The 20,795-nt window shown below is 39.1% G+C and overlaps 1 pseudogene; it reads right to left on the bottom strand.

Annotated features, from left to right (window-relative positions):
• Positions 1–11,360: 11,360 nt before the first annotated feature.
• On the bottom strand, positions 11,361–12,107 carry LOC102815330 (annotated as a pseudogene).
• Between the last annotated feature and the right edge of the window lie 8,688 nt (positions 12,108–20,795).

Below are 20,795 nucleotides of genomic sequence, written 5' to 3'. Positions count from 1 at the left end.
AAGAAGAAACTGACAAGAAATAGCACAAAAAACACAAACTCAGCACAAGAACAAAGGAACGAACAGCATTACCAAAAAGTTAATCTAATGGCAGCAATTAATTCATACCTATCGATAATTACATTGAATGTCAATGGATTGAATGCACCAGTGAACAGACAGAGAATGGCAGATTGGATAAGAAAACAAGACCCTTCAATATACTACCTGCAAGAGACACACCTTACACATAAAGACAAAAACAGACTAAAAGTTAAAGGATGGAAAAAATATATAGCAAGCTAATTGCAACAATAAACAAGCAGGAGTGGCAATTCTAGTCTCTGATAAAGTAAACTTTAAGACAAAAACAAGCATAAGAGATAAAGAAGGACACTATATCATGATCAAAGGGTCAATTGAGCAAGATGACATAACCATAACAAATATCTATGCTCCCAATGAAAAAGTACCAAGATGTATGAAGCAAACCTTACTAGGATTGAAGAAACAGATAAATCCACATTATATTGGGAGATTTTTTTGTGGGGGTGCACACCCACCTGCCTGAAGGCGTCTGGGCTGGGCAAAGAAGGCGCAACAGGGAACAGGAGGAAAAAATGTGTAGAATTCTATCATGCATTCTCCAGCATCATTTCTATCACCAAGACCATATTTTCCAACTACTGATCCTTCCTCTTTGCTCCCAATCTTTGCATTTCAATCACCAGCAATGATCAATATATCTTGATTGCATGTTTGATCGATTTCAGATTGAAGAAGTTGGTAGAATTTTTCTATTTCATCGTCACTGGCTTTAGTGGTTGGGCATATATTTGAATAATAGTGGTATTAACTGGGCTTCGTTGTAGGTGCATGGATATTATCCTATCACAGACAGTGTTGTACATCATGACTTATCTGGATATGTTCTTTTTTCCAATGAATGCAATACCATTCCTATTCAATTTGTCATTCCCGGCATAGTAAACCATGTGGTTGTCAGATTCAAAATAGCCAACATCAGTCCATTTCAGCTCATTAATGCCTAAGGTATCGGTGTTTATGTGTTCCATTTCATTTTTGACAACTTCCAATTTTCCAGATTCTTACTTTGTACATTCCATGTTCTGATTTTCAATGGATGTTTACAGCTGTTTCTCTTCATTTTGAGTTGTGCCCCATTAGCAAATGAAGGTCCTGCGGGTTTTTCTCCCACACGCTTTACTCCATTCACGTCATCATGGTCAACTCTACTTTGAGGAGGCAGTTCTTCATCAGTCACATTTTGAGTGCCTTCCAACCTCAGGGGCTCGTTTTCCAGCACTATATCTGACAGTATTTCTCTGCTATTCATAAGGTTTTCAATGACTAAATATTCGGAAGTAGTTCATCAATCTTTCTTCCTAGTCTGTCTTCATCTGGAAGCTCATCTGAAACCTGTCCACCATGGGTGACCCTGCTGGTATTTAAAATACCGGTGGTATAGCTTTCAGAATCACAGCAACTCACAAGCCACCACAGTACAACGAACTGACAGACGAGTGGTGGGATATAGTCTTATCCCAGTATTAATCATAAAGTTAAAAAAACAGAAACAACAAATACTAGCTAGGATTTTGGTAGATGGATACCTTCCTACAAAGCTGGTGGGATAGCAAAATATTGTAACCACTATAGAAAACAATATAGTGTTTTCCAAAATGTTGGAAACAGAAATATCATATGACCCAGAAATCCCTCTTCTTGGTATATGTTTTCAAGAAATAAGAGTTGTGACATGACTTATGCTCACCCATGTTCAATGCAGCACTATTCACAATAGCAAAAAGATGAAGACAGCCTAAAAGCTCATCAACAGAATAATGGTTTAAAAAACTGGGTAATTCACACAATGGAATTTTACCCAAAGTTGAAGAATAATGACAAATCTGCAAAACACTTCACAACATGGATTAATCTGGAGGACATTAAACTGAGTGGAATTAGTCAGTCACAAAAGGACAATGAGACTACTATTGTAAAAACTCAAGAGAAGGTTTTCATACTAAAAGAAAAATTCTTTGATGATCATCAGGGGTGGAAGGGAAGAAAGAGTAATTCGCTAACTAGACACATGTTAACATCTGCAATGGGACAGGCAATATACATGAGGGAGGTTTTCAGAGGAAAGATGAGGTAGCAGGAGACACAGGGAGGAGTGCAAGAGTTAAAGAAATAGAAGCAAAGACTGTTAAAGGATGATATATGAAGGGAATGTGGCACTGTAGGATAAGCACTGGAATGTAATGTTGGTTTGAACTGCAAGGTCGGTGGTTCAAAGTTATCAGCTGCTCCTTGGAAACACTATACAAGGTTGTTATAAATCAGAACTGACTCGACAGTACTTGACAACAACAAGATATGTGTATATGTATAATGTGTAAAGATCTGGAGTTAGAAAAACCAAAAAGGAAAACATGCTCAGCATTTCTCAAACTGAGGAAACTGAAGAGGTGCTATAGGATAAACACTAGGTAAACAAGGTCAGCAGTTCAAACTCACCAGCTACTCCTCAGAAACCATAAACAGTCTAGGTATGAGTAGGAACTAATTCAATGGTACTTAACAGCAACAACAATGGACAAAATATCAAAAGAAAATTGAAGATATACACAGAATTACTGTATTAAAAAGAAATGGTTGATGTTCAACCATTTCAAGAGGTAATACATGATCAAGAGCCAATGGTACTGAAGGAAGAAGTCCAAGGTGCATTGAAAGCATTGGCAAATAACAAGGATCCAGGAGTTACATCCCTCATTGCATGTTCTTGCCAGATATATATGGTTCAAGCTCACCAGCCTCTCCTTGGAAACCCTATACAGGATCACTGTGGGTCAGAACTGACTTGACAGCACTCAACAACAAGCAACAACAATAGACATTAAACACTTGTTATATGTAGATATGGAGTCCTGGGTAGAACTGTAGGGTATGCACTCAACCACAAGGTTGGTTTGAAATACAAGGTCGGTGTTTCAAACCCACCAGCTGCTGCTCAGATTTGCAATTACAGGATCACTATGAGTCAGAACCAACTTGACGGCACTTATCAACAACAACTACAAATATATGGTTATAGATATATACAGATATTTAGTTCCTGGGTGGCATAAATTGTTAAATCCTCAATCATTAGCCAAAAGATTGGTGCTTTAAATCCCTCATAGTCACTTCCAAAGAAAAGTCTGGCAATCTGCTTCCAGAAGGTCAAAACCTTGAAAACTATGGAAAGCAATTCTATTCTGAAACACATAGGTTCACTGTGAATCAGAATTGACTTGATGACAACTAAAAACAACATAGATAGATATCAAATGAGAAGGATTTTAAAGAAATTGTGTCGTGTGATTATGGAAAATTGGCATGGTTAAAATCTGTAGATCAGATGAGGGACTTTCAGAACTCTTACTCAGAATAGAAGAAGCTTCCTGCCCCTGAGATCTAAAATGAAACAAGCTGAGCAGTTCTGGGTCACAAAATAGGTAAGTCAGACAATGAGAAGAAGAGTAAAGAGGAAATTCATCTAAAAGTATCTCTTCATAGTATGAATACAAAACAAAACTATGAAACTCCTTTTTATTCTTCAGACCTTCAACTCACTAAAACCCAAAAACATAATGACATTTTGGTGGGGTTTTTTTGGTTTTTTTTGTTTGTTTTTAATGTTTCATTGTGAATTATGTGATAGTTTACATGGGAGAACATTAGTTTTACATTCATCCTATCGTATATCATTTCATTGCTATGGTTACAATCTCCTTCATGCATCTCAACCAACCAAAGGGTATACCCTGCAAGCCTGACCCCTGATCATCAGCACACAGTCCCTCACCCTTTCTGGGTCTAAAGTCCCCAAACGTTCCATCTATCCACGTCATCATCTCTGGTCTCTGCTTCCATCTCTGGCGTCATAGCTTCTCTGGATAGGGTCCCACTTTCTGCTCTTCTCCTTTTGTGAAGGAGCAAAATGATGAACAGGAAGAGAGAAGCTGCTAGGCCATCGAGCAGTGGCGCCAGTGGCATTATGACAGCCTGTCCCCTTCATATCTTTATAACCGTCATCACATCTGATCTCGTCTGAAAGCCAACCTAGAAAACAGAGCTTGAAACCCAGGTGTTCAAGCAGCTAACCACAAAAAGAGGCCCCTTCAAATGGTCTCAATTTGGGGTCTGCTGTGGTGAACAACTCTGGAAAATAAACACACATGCCTCTTGTTCTGATAGATAAAATGGCCTGGCTTTGACTGCTTTGTGGATAATTCTCTGAGGTCAGAAAATACCTGTCCTAGCACCAAATCTACAGTAATTCCCCCTTGCTTACCTGTTGTTCCTAAAGTAAGACTCCTGTCTGAAAGAACAATGAAAAGAATCACAGTGCAGAGAAAAGATGACATGTTTGATTATTGCTTACAAATAAAATTGCTGAATCAACAACAACCATAAAAAAGGACCTCCGCTCCTAGACTGCAAAGTTAATCACACCCCTCATTGCTACAAAATGTCTACCTTTACATTTCCAACACTCATAATCAGTCCTGATAACAGCTATTCACTATTGTATCACAAGATACCTATCCTCATTTCCTTTCAACAGCCCCACCTAGACAGATTGGATACTACTCAGTGGAGATGTTACCTTCCTCCATGCCCTCTTGGATCTAGGTTCCCTCTTGAAAACTTGTAACTCAGTCACTTCTTGCCTTTGTAGCCCCCCCACTTTGGGTAGCCAAGGTCCAAGTTGCCCATCCCTGTTTAAGTCTGTGTATGGAGGGGGTGGGAATGATTCTCACTGTAAAGATTTGTTCCCTCATTTGAGCTACTGCATCCACAGGTGTAGGTTAAGTTCATCAAATTTTATCAGATTGCTCTTTTTTACCTCTTCTTTCTTCTTCTAGTTGAGCTCTGATCATCCAGTCATTGAAGCCAGGTCAAGTGGGTATTATCTGCAAGTGTGGGTGTTCTTGTGCATATGCCTTCTCTTATCAGCTGGACGCTTCACTCTCTACTCTAGTCCTCTGTGGCTATGTCACTGATTCTGGGCCCAAGAGTCCCCAGGTCTTGCCATACTGCTGGCCAACCAGGTCTCCACCTGGGTTCACAAGAGTCTATTGAACGTTATAGGGCTTACCTTGCAGCTTCATTGCTGTTTTTCCCTCACTTTCCCTTATTGGTGATGAATGTGGTCACCAATCAGAGCGTGTATTTCCATTGAGTCTTAGTCTTGGAAGCAAACACTCTGAGGGGACCTGACCACTTGCCTTGATGTTTCCTGGGTGAGCAACTTGCTTGTTCATGTAGTAATCAGTCAGTCTGCCTATATTATTTTGTATTTTTCCTGTTGGTCTTTCTTTCAAGAAGTATCTTCCGTTCTTCTAGCCACTCCAGGGTATTCTGCTTGTCCTTTCAAGTGAAATTTCCCACCTCAGAAGATTCTGGATGTTGTTCAGGATTCCACCTGTGGTCTTATGTAATGCAGAGGCTCCACAGAAAGCCTCCTTCACTGGGCACATTGTAGCCCCATTTTAGGTATTCCAATCAGTTATAGGCAGAAGATGGACTTACAAGCTTTCTATGATAATATTTCTAGCTATTCCTTTCACTCACCCTCAAGTCTCTATTTTACCCTGGGAAACCAAGAGAAAACAAGATTCAAAAGGCAGCCAAGCATCTTAACATTATTTCCCCCACTTTTCCCTAATATGAGTATGACTTTAATGTCCTCTCTTCAACTTCTTGCGTTCAAAGCTGCCTCAGAGGTTTCAAGATGCCACTGTTGGTTGTTATGCTGTACCTCAGGATTTAATTTAATTTTTGTCCTGTTTTGTTTTCAAACTCTCTTTCCCTTTCTACACTCCTGTCCTGGCTTTCCCATAATTAAAAGAAAAAAAAAAACCACAGTACAGGGCCAGCTCTTGGGCTGAGAGTATTTGTGCACATGCGTGGCAGAACCCACCAGTGGTGAGGGTGGGGAGTGTCCTCTCACTCAGGCACCCACCCTCTATTAACCATAATGGAGGTGCACAAACATTGTGGGTAGACGGGGGGAGAGCCAATGAAGAGATGCCAAAAAAAAAAAAAAAAGAAAATCAGAACAAAGCAAAACTGACAAAGTGAATTGTCAACCTTTGCTCCAAGGTTCCCGCAGCATTTTTCCGTGGTGTGTCTGCTCCACTGCTTGGTCTTGCCATTTGGTCTTGCCCAAGCTGTCAGCTCCGGCTACAGGGTGCTGAGCCCAGTGGATTCAAAAGTACATGATTTCTTACTTCTTCTTCAAGTTCCACTAGCTATAAGACTTCAAACTTTAAAAATGTTCATACCTATGTTTTTCCGAGTTTTGGAGCTCTGCTCTGGATCTGCTTTGCCTGGTATTGTGTGGTGTTGTGACAGCGAACTTCACTGCAGCTCCACCCTAGCCACCATCATGCATCTCTACCTGCCGTTTTGTTTTAATACGTAAAATATTATGACTATAAACCAGAGTATGTGCCTTCTCAGGAGAAAGATGCAGCTGTCTGTTTCTATAAAGATTTACAACTTTGCACATTTTAGTAGGTATTTCTCTTCTGTCCTAAAGAATCAGTATGAGTGGGAATGGATTAGACACAAGTGTTATTTTTTATAGATGGGATTATCATGACATATAAAAAGTAATATAATATACACATATAATATAAGATACATGCAGAAAGGAAATAGCTTTAAATGTTAATAGATATTATTTTGGGAGGTAGTGTTATGGGTGACATTTAAAATATTCTTCAATCATGTTTTCTCAACATTAAAGCTATGGGTTCTTTTATATTGTTGCTATTTCTTTTTAATGTGTTTCTGTCAACATTTGAAAGTGTGCAATATCTTTTTCACATTTCAAGCAGATATCATGGTTCATACTGAAAAATTAGGGTCAAGGGACACATTTTCCACTCTGTCTTTATTTCTAGGACACTGAGCTGTTCTCACATATATTTACCCAAATGTATCTTTACTTTCTAAATGTCAATCATGACTCTAAGGGCCCATGCTCTGCAACTGTGGGGGGGAAACAACAAAGCAAAACAAAACAACAACTGCATTTTATAATACAGTAAACTATGTGACCTGACCCAAGCCATGGTATTTTCAACAACCTCATATGCATGCAAAAGCTGGACAGTGAATAAGGAAGACCTTAGAAGACTTTTGAGTTATGGTGTTGAAGGAGAATATTGAAAGTGCCACGGCTTCCAAAAGAACCAATAGATCCATTTTGGAAGAAGTGCAGCCAGAGTGCTCCCTGGAGGCCAAGATGGCCAAACTTCATCTCTCATACTTCGGACATATTGTCAGGAGAGACCAGTCACTGAAGAAGGATATCATGTTTGGTAAAGTGGAAGGTCAGAGGAAAAGAGGATAACTCCCAACAAGATGAACTGGGCAAGTGGCAGTATCGATGGACTCAAGCATGGTGATGATAGTGAGGTTGGCCCAGGATTGGGCAGTGTTTCGTTCTGCTGTGCATAAGGTTGCTATGAGTCGGTACCAACTCAATGGCACCTAACAACAACAACAACAACAACAAGCTATGTGAACCTGGACAAGTGGCATCTTAGCAATCTGTAGTAGAAGGACTAAACAGATCATTCTAAATATCCTTCTCAGCTCAACTCCATGGGAATCTTCCTGCTAACTTTGAGATTCACTCCTGTTCAATGGTCTTAGACACATACAATATATTTTATTCTAGGTAAGTTAAATGATTTGGGGTACAGACCAGTGACTCTGACTGTGCCTCCAAAAATGGAGGGGGCTAAGAGACTGAAGAATGTCAGCTCCAGGATAGTACTATAGGAGTTTTATTAAGGGTTTAATTACATGTGTAGGCCATTGTTAGTAAACCCTTACTGTAGGGCAGGCATGAGTCTTCATGCCACCTAGAAAGAGGCAGGGGTTTTTTTGGCTGTGGAAACCAAGAAGAATCAGTTCCAAGGCTTAGGATCTACAGGGCACCTGGACAAGTGTTGCAAAGGAGTAATTTAGAAAGTGAAAGTGAGTTAGTAGGAAGCACACATTTAGTCATATTTGGGCTTGCAATGCCTGGCTCTTATAAGGTAGCATGCTCTTGTTTTTACAAGTTTTCTCAGGGCCCAAAGGAAGGTGTCACAGCTAGGTATATAGGAACATCTGTCATTTCTGCTGTTGGAGGCACAGGCCACAGTTGCAATATAGGCAGACACAACAAAACTCTATAAGCAGGGGAAGACCAATACCAGTAGAACTCTCATCAGTCAGAAGAGACAGAAGAAAACTGGTTGACCACAGTAGACCAAACATCAGGCAAGTTGGGGCCCTCTCTCTGCTTCTTCATATGACCTAACAAATCAGTAATGTTCTGGTGATAGGCTGGTACATAGATACAACACTCAGTCTTCACTACAGCATATATCCCACCTTGAATAACTGTCAAAACATGCAGAACCATTCAATTTTCGAGGACAGTGTTCTTCATCTGGGTTGCCTTGGCAAGGTTTAGTACCAAACTTTCCTTGATGACATTCAGGTCCAGTTTAGTAAAATAGATCAGAGTTTCAGTTCATTCCATTACTTCTACAGAGCCAAAGGGAGAAATAGAAACAATCAAAAGATTATCTTATTTGTGGAAAACACCATGTGTGCATCACCTTACTTATACCATGGGGTAATTCAGATGTTTTGGTATAGATTCCCTCCAGTTTCTGCAGAATAGGGCAATATCAGAGTGCACTATATTCTAATGGTATAGAAACTGAGGCCACAAGAAGCATCACCCATACAGCCATAGTGTTGCCAAATGGACACAAGGGTTTGCCACCTGTTACTGTACTCATTCATAGAGATGGGGAGAGATCCAATCCAAGTTTTATGAACAGAAATCCAGCAGTCTAAAGGACAGGGAGGATGATCCCTCAAGACTGTCTTCCTGAGTCACAAAAGCAAGCACATTATATAGAGCAGTGTATATCAGCTAAGCATTTGATATGTTTTTCTTTACATTCCACAGTGAGGTGAGTAATAATAGACCCTTTTCTCTTTATCTTGAACAGCATTTAATTCTCATGGTCTTCATGATTTGACTCAGAACAGTTATCTCCAATGGCTTTCAGCTTAATCTAAAGACTTAAGCACATCTTGTCATGATCCACATAGTCAAAAGTCTTTCATAGTAAATAAAGCACAAGCAAAGATCTTGCTGGTATTCTCTGCTTTTAGACAAGATCATTCCGATGTCACTAATAATATCCCTTGATCCATATCCTCTTCTGAATAAAGCATGAGATTCTGGGAGTTCCATGTCAATGTACTGTTTGGCCATTTTTGAGTTATCTTCAGTAAAATTTTATTTGCATGCAATATTAATGATATTTTTTGATGAGTTCTGCATTCTGCTTGGTCACCTCTTTTTGGAATGGGTAAAGATATGGACCTCTTCTAATTAGTTGGCCAGATAGCTGGTGTCCAAATTTCTTGGCATAGATGAGTGAGTGTCTCAAGTGCTGCATCAGTTTGTAGAAAGGTTTCAATTTGTATCATATCAATTCCTGGAATCTTCTTTTTTTTGCCAATGACTTCAGTGCAGCTTGAGCTACTTTCTTCAGTGCCATTGATTCTTAAGTTGTTTTGTGTTTTTTAAATTGGAACTTTTTAGTTAACTTATTTTTGATTAGTTTAATTAAGTACAAAGGTCCAGTTAATCAACTCAGTTGATTGGTTAAGACAAGACACTTGAACTACATAATAGGATTAAAAAGCAGTTGGTCTTTTATAGAAGTTCTCTGGTAATCACACATATATACATACACACAAATTGGTAGAGTACTCTGGATATCCCCCCATAATCTTGTATAATGCACTGTTCACAATCTGCAGTATTTTGAAATCTATATAAACTGGACATGACCAAATTTGAGATGTGCAGAGAATACTGCTCTTCGTAGGGGTTGTGGGACACGAGTGGATACACGGAATCGTCAAATGAATGAATGCAGTCAAAAGACTGTTAGCTTGCTGTGCTGTGCAGCTGTTCTCTCTCGCTCCTGCCTTCTGCTTCTTTCTGCTTCTGCCCTACTGCCTCTGCTGTCTGCTCTCTCTGCTGTCTGCCCTTTGCCTTCTCCCTCCTGCTCTCTGCTTCTTCTGCCACTTCTGCCACCTCTGTCTCTTCTGCCTTCTTTCTGCCTCCTGCCTCTTCCTGCCTCTACTCCTGCTCTTTGCTTTCCTCTGCTGCTTCTACTTCATTCTGCCAGCCCAGCTCAGCAAGTCTTTATTTTTTATACTTAAAATTACACAGTACATGCATTGACACTTTTATCTTTTCTTGAATTATTACACAGTTAGTCACAACATTCTTACAACTGGTCATTAGACAACCTTAACAAGAATACTCTGTGATGTTCAGACTGACCTTCATCTCCTTTCTCAGTATGAGATAAGACTGTTTTTTTCTTGTTTCTACTAAAAGATTATAAACTTTCTATCCTACATAATATGCCATTATTTTTATAATAAAGGTATTCATTAAATCACTTGGAAGCTATGTGGCATAAAGCCCAATTTAGCTACTTGCTGCAAAAAGTGTAGATTATTAAGTCAAAACTATCCTTCACTTAAGTTCATTATTGTCTACTTGTTTACACAGGTGTCTATATGTAGGGGTTTGTGAATTCTAGCTAGTGACTGAATGTGGTGAGGTTTATGGGGGTAGGTCAGCTTGACTTTAATATGCTATCTGCTTTTGTGGCCTCACAAATGCATTTACTTAGGTTTTCTATGAGAAGGAGTAATTTACACAATTTCTCTTTGTATTCAATCCACCAAGGCTGAAAGCAGTTGCTGCTAAGCTAGTTTTTCCTAAGGTTTGTAGAATTCATAGTGAAAGCTGAGAATATTGCCATATTATATATTTTTACAAGTAAATTCAGGGCTAACTTGAAGGGAGGATAGGGGTCAGCTTTTGAGAGTCATTTGCCATGCATAATGTCTCTCCCCCCAGTGCGGCCTTGCCAAGCAATGGGAGTTAAGCGCTCCCCGCAGAGATGTCTGATAAACTCTTGTTTATAAGGTATTTGGGAACTATAGCTATATTCCCAGAAAGATCTCTTTTAAACAATAAAAAAATAAAAATTCTTATTAAATGACAACAGATTTAACAGATGTCTTTGAAAAAAAATTAACTCAAATTCCTACTTTTTCAAATATGACTTCAAAAAAAGTTACTAGTAATGCTTACTTTTAAAATTTAACTGGGTTAATTAAAAAAATGAAGAAGAAGCAAGCAATATAGTATTATTGCACTCCACAAATGTGCAGAATTCCAAAATGTACCATCACTGAAACACTGTCATGCATTGAGGTTTTCCAAGAAGTACAACGACCCAGCCAAAAAAGCATCTGGTCTGTGCTAACAGCTTGCTGTCTTCGGTAGAGAACTTCATAATGTCAGTCACGCTGCTCTGGTAAAAAAATGTCTTAATGTGAATGGTAGGAGGAGCAATGTGTTGATTTGGGATTGAATCCATATGCACATTGAGCTTCATTTCATTGTTAAGAATTTGAACAAGCTGTTGCATAGATGGAAGGTGACCAGATCTCAGCTTTGATCATACAGACACATCATTTAAGGTAATCTCAAATGCACCTAATGACATACACTGGTTCTCAATCATATTGCTCAAGAAGAAAACCATCATACATGCATAGATCATGTTTCTTAGCCTCACTGCTAGATGCTAGGAGCATCCATGCCAAAGAAAGCAAAAGGATCCTTGCCAACAATTATTAAGCCTATTAATACTAATTTGAAGACTGACAAGAAAGATGCTATGTATCTATGTATTGGTTGTGAGATGTAATTTTCTTCTTAAATGTGGATGTCTGGGCACTGCTGGCTAATAACCCACATGTACTCCTTAAACACCTGCTTATTACCTCAGGAAACACAAATCTGGAATTTTAGCAGCATCCCTGCAGCATTGCATCTTTAATTTCTTGTTGCGCATGTTACCCAGGTTGGCCGAGGCCGCACTCTGGACCACCACCAATGCCATTATCAGGAGAAGCAGCAAACACCTCATCTTAAAAGAGGCAAACACTCCAACCACCTTTACTCTGAGCAGTACCATAGATTCTTGGTGATATACTATCTACTGAAATCTTAAATACTGACCATTTCATTTTGGTACAGTTCTTACTTTTGGTTTTCTAGCTCCAAGTCTTTGCACATTTCATTATAATATTTGACTTTGTCTTCTTGAGTTGTCCTTTGAAATTTATGTTCAGCGCTTTGCTTCCTCATTTTTTCCATTTGTTTTAGCATCTCTATGCTGGAGAACAAGTTTCAGAGTATTTTCTGTCATTCATTTTGGTGCTTTCTTTCTTTTGTGTCTTTTTAGTGACCTGTTGCTCACTTCCTATATTATCCCACAGTTCTTCTGGTCTTTGGTATTAGTGTCCAATACATCAAATCTGTTGTTGAGATGGTCTCTAAATTTGGTTGTGATATGTTCAAGGTCATATTTTGGTGCTTACGGACTTGTTTTCATTCTCTTTGGTTTCAGCCTGAACTTACATATGCACAAATGATGATCTTTTCCATAAATTGGTCCTGGTACTTCGTTTGGCTAATGATATTAAGTTTATCCACTTCCTCTTTCCACAAATGAAGACAATTTGATTCCTATGTATGCTATATGGTGAAGTCTATGTGTGTAGTTACCTGTTATGTTGTTTAATAAATATATTTTCAATGAAGAAATCGTTGGTCTTGAAAGTTCTAATGTGTAATATCCAGCATCATTTCTGCCATCAAGGTAATATTTTCCAACTACTGTTCCTTCCTTTTTGTTTCTAACCTTCACATTCCAATGTTTCTAACCTTCACATTCCAATTACCTGTATTTTAAAATATGCCTTGATCGATTTCAATCTAAAGAAGTTGGCATTAGTGGTCAATGTGTAAATTTGAATAATTTGGTATTAACTGGTCTTCTTGTTGTTGTAGTAGTTGTTTTTAAATGCCGTTGAATTGTCCTTCCAAGGAGTAGCTGGTGAGCTTGAACAACCAACCTTGTGGTTCAAACCAAGCTTGTGGTCCAGCACATTGACCTGCAGTGCCACACCAGAGTCTTCCTGTAGGCATATGTATATTCCCCTATCACAGACAGCACTGTATTTCAAGAAACTGAAACTTATTTATACATATATAAAGAGAAGTTTACATCAAGGTAAGGTCTCACACTATTGTAGACATGGGAAAGTCCCAATTCTGGGTCAGATGAATCAAGATTAGCAGGTCAGAGGGCAGCCATGTAAGCAGACCCTGCAGCTCTAGTAGGTAGGCAGATTGACAAGCAGGCAGGTAGGCACACAGTCCTAAAAAGTAAGAAGACATAGTGCTGATGACTCCCTGGATCAACAGTTAAGAGCAGACTACTGGCTCAAGTCCATTGAATTGGAAATCAAATGATGAGCCAAATGCAAGATCCAGACCCACTAGAAAGCAAGCAAACTTTGCCTGAGTGTCTAATATATTGGAAGCAGGCTGCATCCCTGAGGTAATTTCCTTTCAATTTATTGACTGCTCTTAGCCAACCTTAGAGTTTATTGCATTATATTAGATATATAACTACATCTCAACTGCCAAACCACTGAGACACCTGGCCCAGTCAAGTTGACATAATGCATCAACTATGATAGCAGGTCATCTTGAACCCCTAGTCTAGCATCTCTCAGTGGGAGACAAATGTATAATCTCAAAGCCTTAGGCAGCATTTTGGTCCACATTTTCAGGGAAGCCTTGTCTAAAAACATTATTTGCCAGTCCATCATATACCTTGTTCTCTTATGCATCTCTCTAAGATTGTGGGCCTATTACCCTTTTAGATGCACCATTCTGATGTGGGCATCTCTGTTCAGATTTCCTAAAAGGAAATAGGGGATATTCTGCTACATTTAAAAAAAAAAAAAAATCACAGGTTACCATCTGAGATTTGAAGAAAATACCAGGTGTTCTGCAACAGGGCTCTTTCTCACGGGACCTTACCCATTACCTTAAACTGTTCCTTGTGTCCTTGACTGATCTAAAGAGTTCATTAATCCACAGGCTACACAAAGGATTGAGGTCAGTGCTCACATGTTCCCCTACAACCCATGACCCCAGGCCCTGACCAGTTCAGATCATTGATTGATTTACCCTGAACAAGTCTCACACAAATCCGCTAGAATCCTCTATGAACCAGGTGTCTTCTAGTAATAGACTCCTCTTTTAGCCGAGAGAGGGGGTGACTCCAACAATGTTGTGCTTGACATATAGCCCTTGTTGAATTTTACCCAGTGTTTTCATTTAAATAACCAATATCTTTACTTTCTTGAAAGTTTGCCGTTGTTCTTTGGCCCAGTCACAAGAGGTCATCAATGTAACATTCTCATGTGACTGTGATGCTATCCATATAATGAAACAACAAGCCATCAACAGGGAAACAGAAAAGAGTAAGGTACGTAGCAAGCATACCATGGCAAAGAGTAGGGCTCTATATATACCCTTGACATAGTGCCAAGAATGTCTATTGTTACTCCTCCCAGAAGGATATTATCTTATCACAGATAACTTTTAATTCAAGATAGATTTTGAAATGTTATTTTTTATAATGAATGTGATGTCATCCTTCTTCAATTGTCATTCCTGGCAAAGTAAATTATGTGACTTGTATATTCAAAATAGCTAAGGCCAATCCATTTCAGCTGTGGATATTAATATTTATGTATTCCTTTTCATTTTTGACATATTCCAATTGAAAAATGCAGGAAGCACCAAAAGAAGATGAAAGGATACACAGAGTCATTGTACCAAAAGGAAATGTTTGATGTTCAACAGGTAGCATATGGTCAAGAGCAAATGGTACAGAAGGAGGAAGTCCAAGGTACACTGAAGGCATTGGCAAGCAACAAGGCTTCAGGAATTGATGGAACACAAATTAAAATATTTCAACAAACTGATACTGCAATGGAAGCACTCACTCATCTATGCCAAGAAATTTGTAAGATAGCTACCTGGAAAAGTGATAGAAAGATATCCCATATCTGTGCCCATCCAAATATAGGTGAGGCAACAGAATGTGGAAATCATTGGACAGTATCATTAATATCACAGGCAAGTAAAACGTTGCTACTGACAATTCAAAAATTCATTGACAGAGAACTGCCAAGTGTTCAAGACAGATTCAGACAAGGATGTGGAATGAGGGACATCATTGCTGAAGCCAGATTGATCCTGAATGAAAGAAGAGAACACCAGAAAGATGTTTACCTGTATTTTATTAACTGTGAAAAGGCTTTCAATTGTGTGTATAATGACAAACTATGGATGACATTGCAGAAAATGTGTATTCTGGAACACTTAATTGTGCTTATGAGGAACCTGTACATAGACCAAGAGGCACTCATTCAAACAGAACAAGGGTACACAGAATGGTTTAAATTCAGAAAAAGTGTATGTCAGGGTTGTATTCTTTCATTATGCTTATTAAATCTGTTGTTATTTGTTGTTAAGTGCTGTCGAGTCGGTTCCGACCCATAGCGACCCTGTACAGGGTTTCCGAGGGTGTAAATCTTTACGGGAGTAGAAAGCCTCATCTTTCTCCCACGGAGCAGCTGGTAGTTTCGAACCGCTGTCCTTAAGGTTTGCAGCCCGATTCGTAAGCACTACGCTACTGAACAAATAATACGAGAAACTGGATTATATAAAGAAGAATGTGACATCAGGATTGGATGAAGACTCAATATGCAAAATGCAGTTGATACAACTTTGCTTGCAACAAGTGAAAAGGACATAAAATACATGCTGATAAGTGTAGGGGAAACAGGACATGTGTGAAACTGCCTCTGAGGCAGTTCTCAAACCAAGGAACACCTTGATGAGAACCACTAGGAAAACTTTGCATGCCAAAGATTATGGGAAAGGACACACTGACCTAATAGCATAGGGTAGAGTCCAAAACTGGGAGAAATAATCAAAATGTACTTGATCTTTACCTAGTTATTGCTCACTCTTAGCTTTGTGCTTAAAGGTTACTTTGTTAATCTTAAATTTTGGATTTATGTGCTGCCCAGATATGCTTCCTGCCTAAGATTATACTTAAAGCTGTATTGTAGGCAATAAAGTTACTCTTGATTGACCATCTTGAGTCCCCTGCCGCTTTCATTCTGTCTGCCTCCGAGACCTGGTCATGCAGGCTGGTTCCTGCACATAAGATAAAAAATCAGTCTTTGGCATGGGTTTCACCTCAATATAAGGAAAACAGGAATCCTGATGTCTGGATCAATAAATAACATCATGACAAATGAGATAAGGTTGAAGTCAAAGATTACATTTGCTTGGATCCACCATCAACACTTAAGGAAGCAAAAGTCCAGAGATCAAATGATGTATCGTAGTAGGTAAATTTGTTGCACAAGAACTCTTTAAATTGTTCAAGAGCAAAGATGTCACTTTGAGGATTAAAGTGTGTCTGACACAAGCCATGGTATTTTTGATAGCCATATGCATGTTAAAGTTGGACAATGAATATGGAAGACCATAGAATAATTGAAGCATTTGAGTTATGATGTTGGAGAAGAATATTAAAAGTACAATGGACTGATAGAAAAACAAACTAATATGTGTTGGATGATGCACATCGAAAATGCTCCATAGAATACAGAATGGACAGACTTCGTCTTTCACGCTTAGGACATATTATCAGGAGGGACCAGTCCCTGGAAAAGGACATCGTGCTTGATAAATGGAGGATCTGAGAAAAAGGGAAGACCCAGCAAGGTGGACTGGCACAATGACAATGGCTTCAAGAATAACAGTGATCATGAGTTTGGCACAGGATAAGGCTGTGTTTAATTCTGCTGTGCATAGGTTTGCTATGAATCAGAACCAACTAAACAGCACCTAAAAACAACAACAGCAACAATACCTTGTGGTAATGGTAAGTTCACTGTTTACAGTGCTGTTTTCACCTTCAATACAGCCTTTACTGCCCTCACCATCAGGTAGAATTCCTGCATAAAATTGGTTAAGACCAATCTCATAATGACATCCACCCCTGTAATGTCAATGAGTGGCATTGAGGCCAAAGTCTCCAAATACAAGTATACATTCTGATTAAACAGAGTTGCTCTGCTCATTACATATCTTGATAAATTCCTTGTGATCTCTAAGTGGGGCCTACAGCCCCATGTAAGACTCTGACCTTCTAGTGACCTCTGCTTACTCCCTTCTTTCCTAGAGACTGGCAGTGTCTAGCTGGAGGCAAGGGATACTTCCTCTTGGGGAGGATTATCAGAGGAATAAAACCCAATGGGTAGTATAGTTGCTATTACTTCAACTTCTACCACAAATTGACCAATCTTCAGTTGGTTGTTGATCTTTCGTTATTGCTCTCCAGGCAACCAGTAAATTCACTCAGATCGTATCTATGGTTTCTATCAAGGGTCTACTCTCAAGGGGTTTTGGGATGATGTCAACCCTTTTATCCCTTTCTCTTTCTTCTTTTATGGTACATACCCCCTTCTGTCTAGTTCTCCTGGTTTCACCTAAGTAAGCTATTCCAAGCTGTGAAGTGCATGTAGACAATGATGGAAGGTGGGTCACTTTGCATTGCATCTCTGAAGCAAAGAATTTACTGCCTCTCCCCATCTTGGATGGAGTTAAGATTCTTTTACTGATTTTGGAGCTTAACATGGTGCTGTTCTGCAACAGTGTGCTGCTCTGCAAGCAAGTGAAATGCAGGGAAGAGGAGAGAAGGGAAAGCACAGAGGATAAGAAGGTGGCTCCCCCCACATTCTGTATGTGTGGGGGCTTTATTGGTTCAGCTCTCTCCTCCTGGCACTGACTCTCCCTCTACTTTGTCTGCTTCCATTGCTATCATGGCCTGAGCAAGAAGGTGGGGATAAGACAATAATTGAACCCAACTGGGGCTCTAGCTTCTGGATACAGAGGTGGTGGAAGCAGTGATACCTGAGCTCCCTCACTCACACTCTTTGCTCTAGCTCACCACTTGGTCTTTCCCAACTGCTTCCTCATCGACCTCCACTGCTTTAGAAAGTCAGTTATAGTCCCAAACAGGACTGTCACTAATTCCTTCCTAACTATGGTTTGTACTGCAATGCCTTTATGCATCCTTTTGTGGCTAATTGGTCATTGGTGGCCAACTGAACTCCTGAAAGAAGTGACCACCCCTCTTCTAGCCACTTCTGTATGTTTTCTACAACTATGCTGTTGTTGTTGTTGTTGTTGTTGTTAAGTGCCACTGAATTGGTTCTGACTCATAGCAACCCTATATAGGGTTTCTGAGGAGAGCTGGTGAGCTTGTATAGCCAATCTTGCAGTTCAAACTGACTTTGCAGTCCAGCACATTAGTCAACAGTGCCACACCTCAACTCCCAACTATGCTGTATCTCATGTAATTTTCCAGCCATCCCCATACTTAGGCAGTTGTCCACTAGAACATGGGAATATCTTCAGTAGATGCATATGGGCCTGATATCCCCACATGGGGGTCCAGTATAACAATATTTCCCCCAGTGGATACCTTTTCCTTATCATTCATATCTTTGGTCTTCTGACTGACTTGCCAACTATACGGGCACAGAACTGTTACTCTAAATTTGTCTTTAAGCATGCAGAGGGCCAAGACCTCAAAGAACAAGAATGATAGCTTCAGGATAGTAATTGTCATAGATTAAATTGTGTCGTTACAAGATATGTGTCAATATGGCTATGTCATGAGTCTCAGTGGTTTGGCAGTTATGTAATGTGGTAGCTATGTGATGATTACCAATGATCTGAGGTGATAAACCAATAATAGGATTAATGTTGGGCTGCAATACTCTTAATCCATCAGAACCTTGATAAACTATAAGGGAGTATGACCTACAAAACATTTTATCTTGAAAGAGAAATGAGAAAACAGTGACCTACTACTACTAAGAAAGAAGTGCCGGGAGTGGAGTGCCTCCTTTTAACATGTGGTTTCTGCACTGTGAAGCTCCTATTGTTATTAAGTACTGCTCAGTCAGTTCCAACTGATAGCGACCTTTCTCCCTTCATTACAAATCATTGCCTAATTCTGCACATTTGTTATTAAGCTTGAGCTCATTGCTGCTACCATTGTGCCGATCCATCATATTTGGGGTCTTCCTCTTTTGTGCTGATACTCTATGTTACCAAGCATGATGTCCTTCTACAGGGACTGGGCCCTCTTAATAATATATCCAAAGGATGAAAGACAAAGTCTCTGGATTCTAAGGAACATTCTGGTTGTACTTCTTCCAACATACATTTTTGTTCATCAGTCCATGACAGTTTGAATATTTTTCTCCAACACCATTACTCAAATGCATAATTTTTTTCTATTCATTGTTAAACTTGAACATGTATATGTTATGAAAATACCATGACTTGGGTCAAGTACATCTTAGTCCTAAAACTAACATCTTTGCTCTTGAACCATTTAAAGAGTTTGTGTGCAGCTGAGTTGCCTAATGCAATACTTAATTTGATTTATTGACAGCTGTTCCCATGAATATTGATGGTGTATCTAAGAAAAATAAAGTATTTGGCAAGTTCAATCTTATCTCCATTTATTGTGTTATTTTTTATTGGTCCAGTAATGAAGTTTTTTGTTTTCTTTACATTGAGGGACAACCCATACTGAAAACTGTGATCTTTGATCTTCATCAGTAAGTATTTAAGTCTTCTTCACATTCAGAAAGCAAGGTTTTTTCATCTACATATCACAGGTTGTTAATGAATATTCCTACAATCCTGATACCACATTCTTCCTCATATAATCCAGTTTTTCAGAATATTTGCTCATATACAAATCAAATAAGTAAAGTGACAGAATATAACCCTGTTGTACAACTTTTCCTAATTTTGAACCATTCAGATCCTCTTATTTTGTTTGAACAACTGCCTCTTGGTCTATGAACAGGTATCGCATGAGTTAAGTGTTTCAGGATATTCATTCTCTGCAATGTTGCTCATAGCCTATGTGTAGTCAATAAAGCACTGTTTAACATCTTCCTGGTATGCTGTACCTTCAGCCAAGATCTATCTGAAAACAGTAATGACATTCCTGGTTCCATGCCCTCATCTGAATCTGACTTGAACCTCTAGCAATTCCCTGTCAAGGTACTGTTGCAGACACTTATGAATAATCTTTAGCAAACTTTTACTTACATGTGATATTAATGATATTGTCTGATGAGTTCCCATTCTGTTGGGTCACCTCTCATTTGATGGGCACTAATACAGATCTCTTCCAATCAGTTGACCAGGTAACTGTCTTCCAAATTTCTTGGTAGAGATGAGTGGTTCCAGTACAGCATCAGTGTGTTGAAACATTTCAATTTGTGTTCCATAATTTCCCCAAATCTCATTCTTTGTCAGTGCCCGGGGTGCACCTTGAAATTTTTCCTTCAGTAGCATTGGCTCTTGATCATATTGTATCTTTTGAAATGGTTGAACGTAAACCATTTCTTTTTTTGTACAATGACTCTGCATATTCCTCCCACCGTCTTTTGGTGCATTCTGCAGCATTCAATAATTTCCCCATGGAATGCTTTGATATCAAGGCTTGAATTTATTTTCTTTAGTTCTTTCAGCTTAAGTAATGCTGAGTGGATTTTGGTTTTCTAATTCCAGGTCTTCACACATTTCATTGTATTAATTGACTTTGTCTTCTTGAATTGCCCTTTGAAATTTTCTGTCC

The sequence above is a fragment of the Chrysochloris asiatica genome, unplaced genomic scaffold, assembly GCF_000296735.1.
Source record: "Chrysochloris asiatica unplaced genomic scaffold, ChrAsi1.0 scaffold00513, whole genome shotgun sequence".
In the NCBI taxonomy this organism is placed as follows: Eukaryota; Metazoa; Chordata; class Mammalia; order Afrosoricida; family Chrysochloridae; genus Chrysochloris; species Chrysochloris asiatica.
Note: the sequence above shows the minus strand (reverse complement) of the source record. Positions and strands in the feature narration are given on the sequence as shown.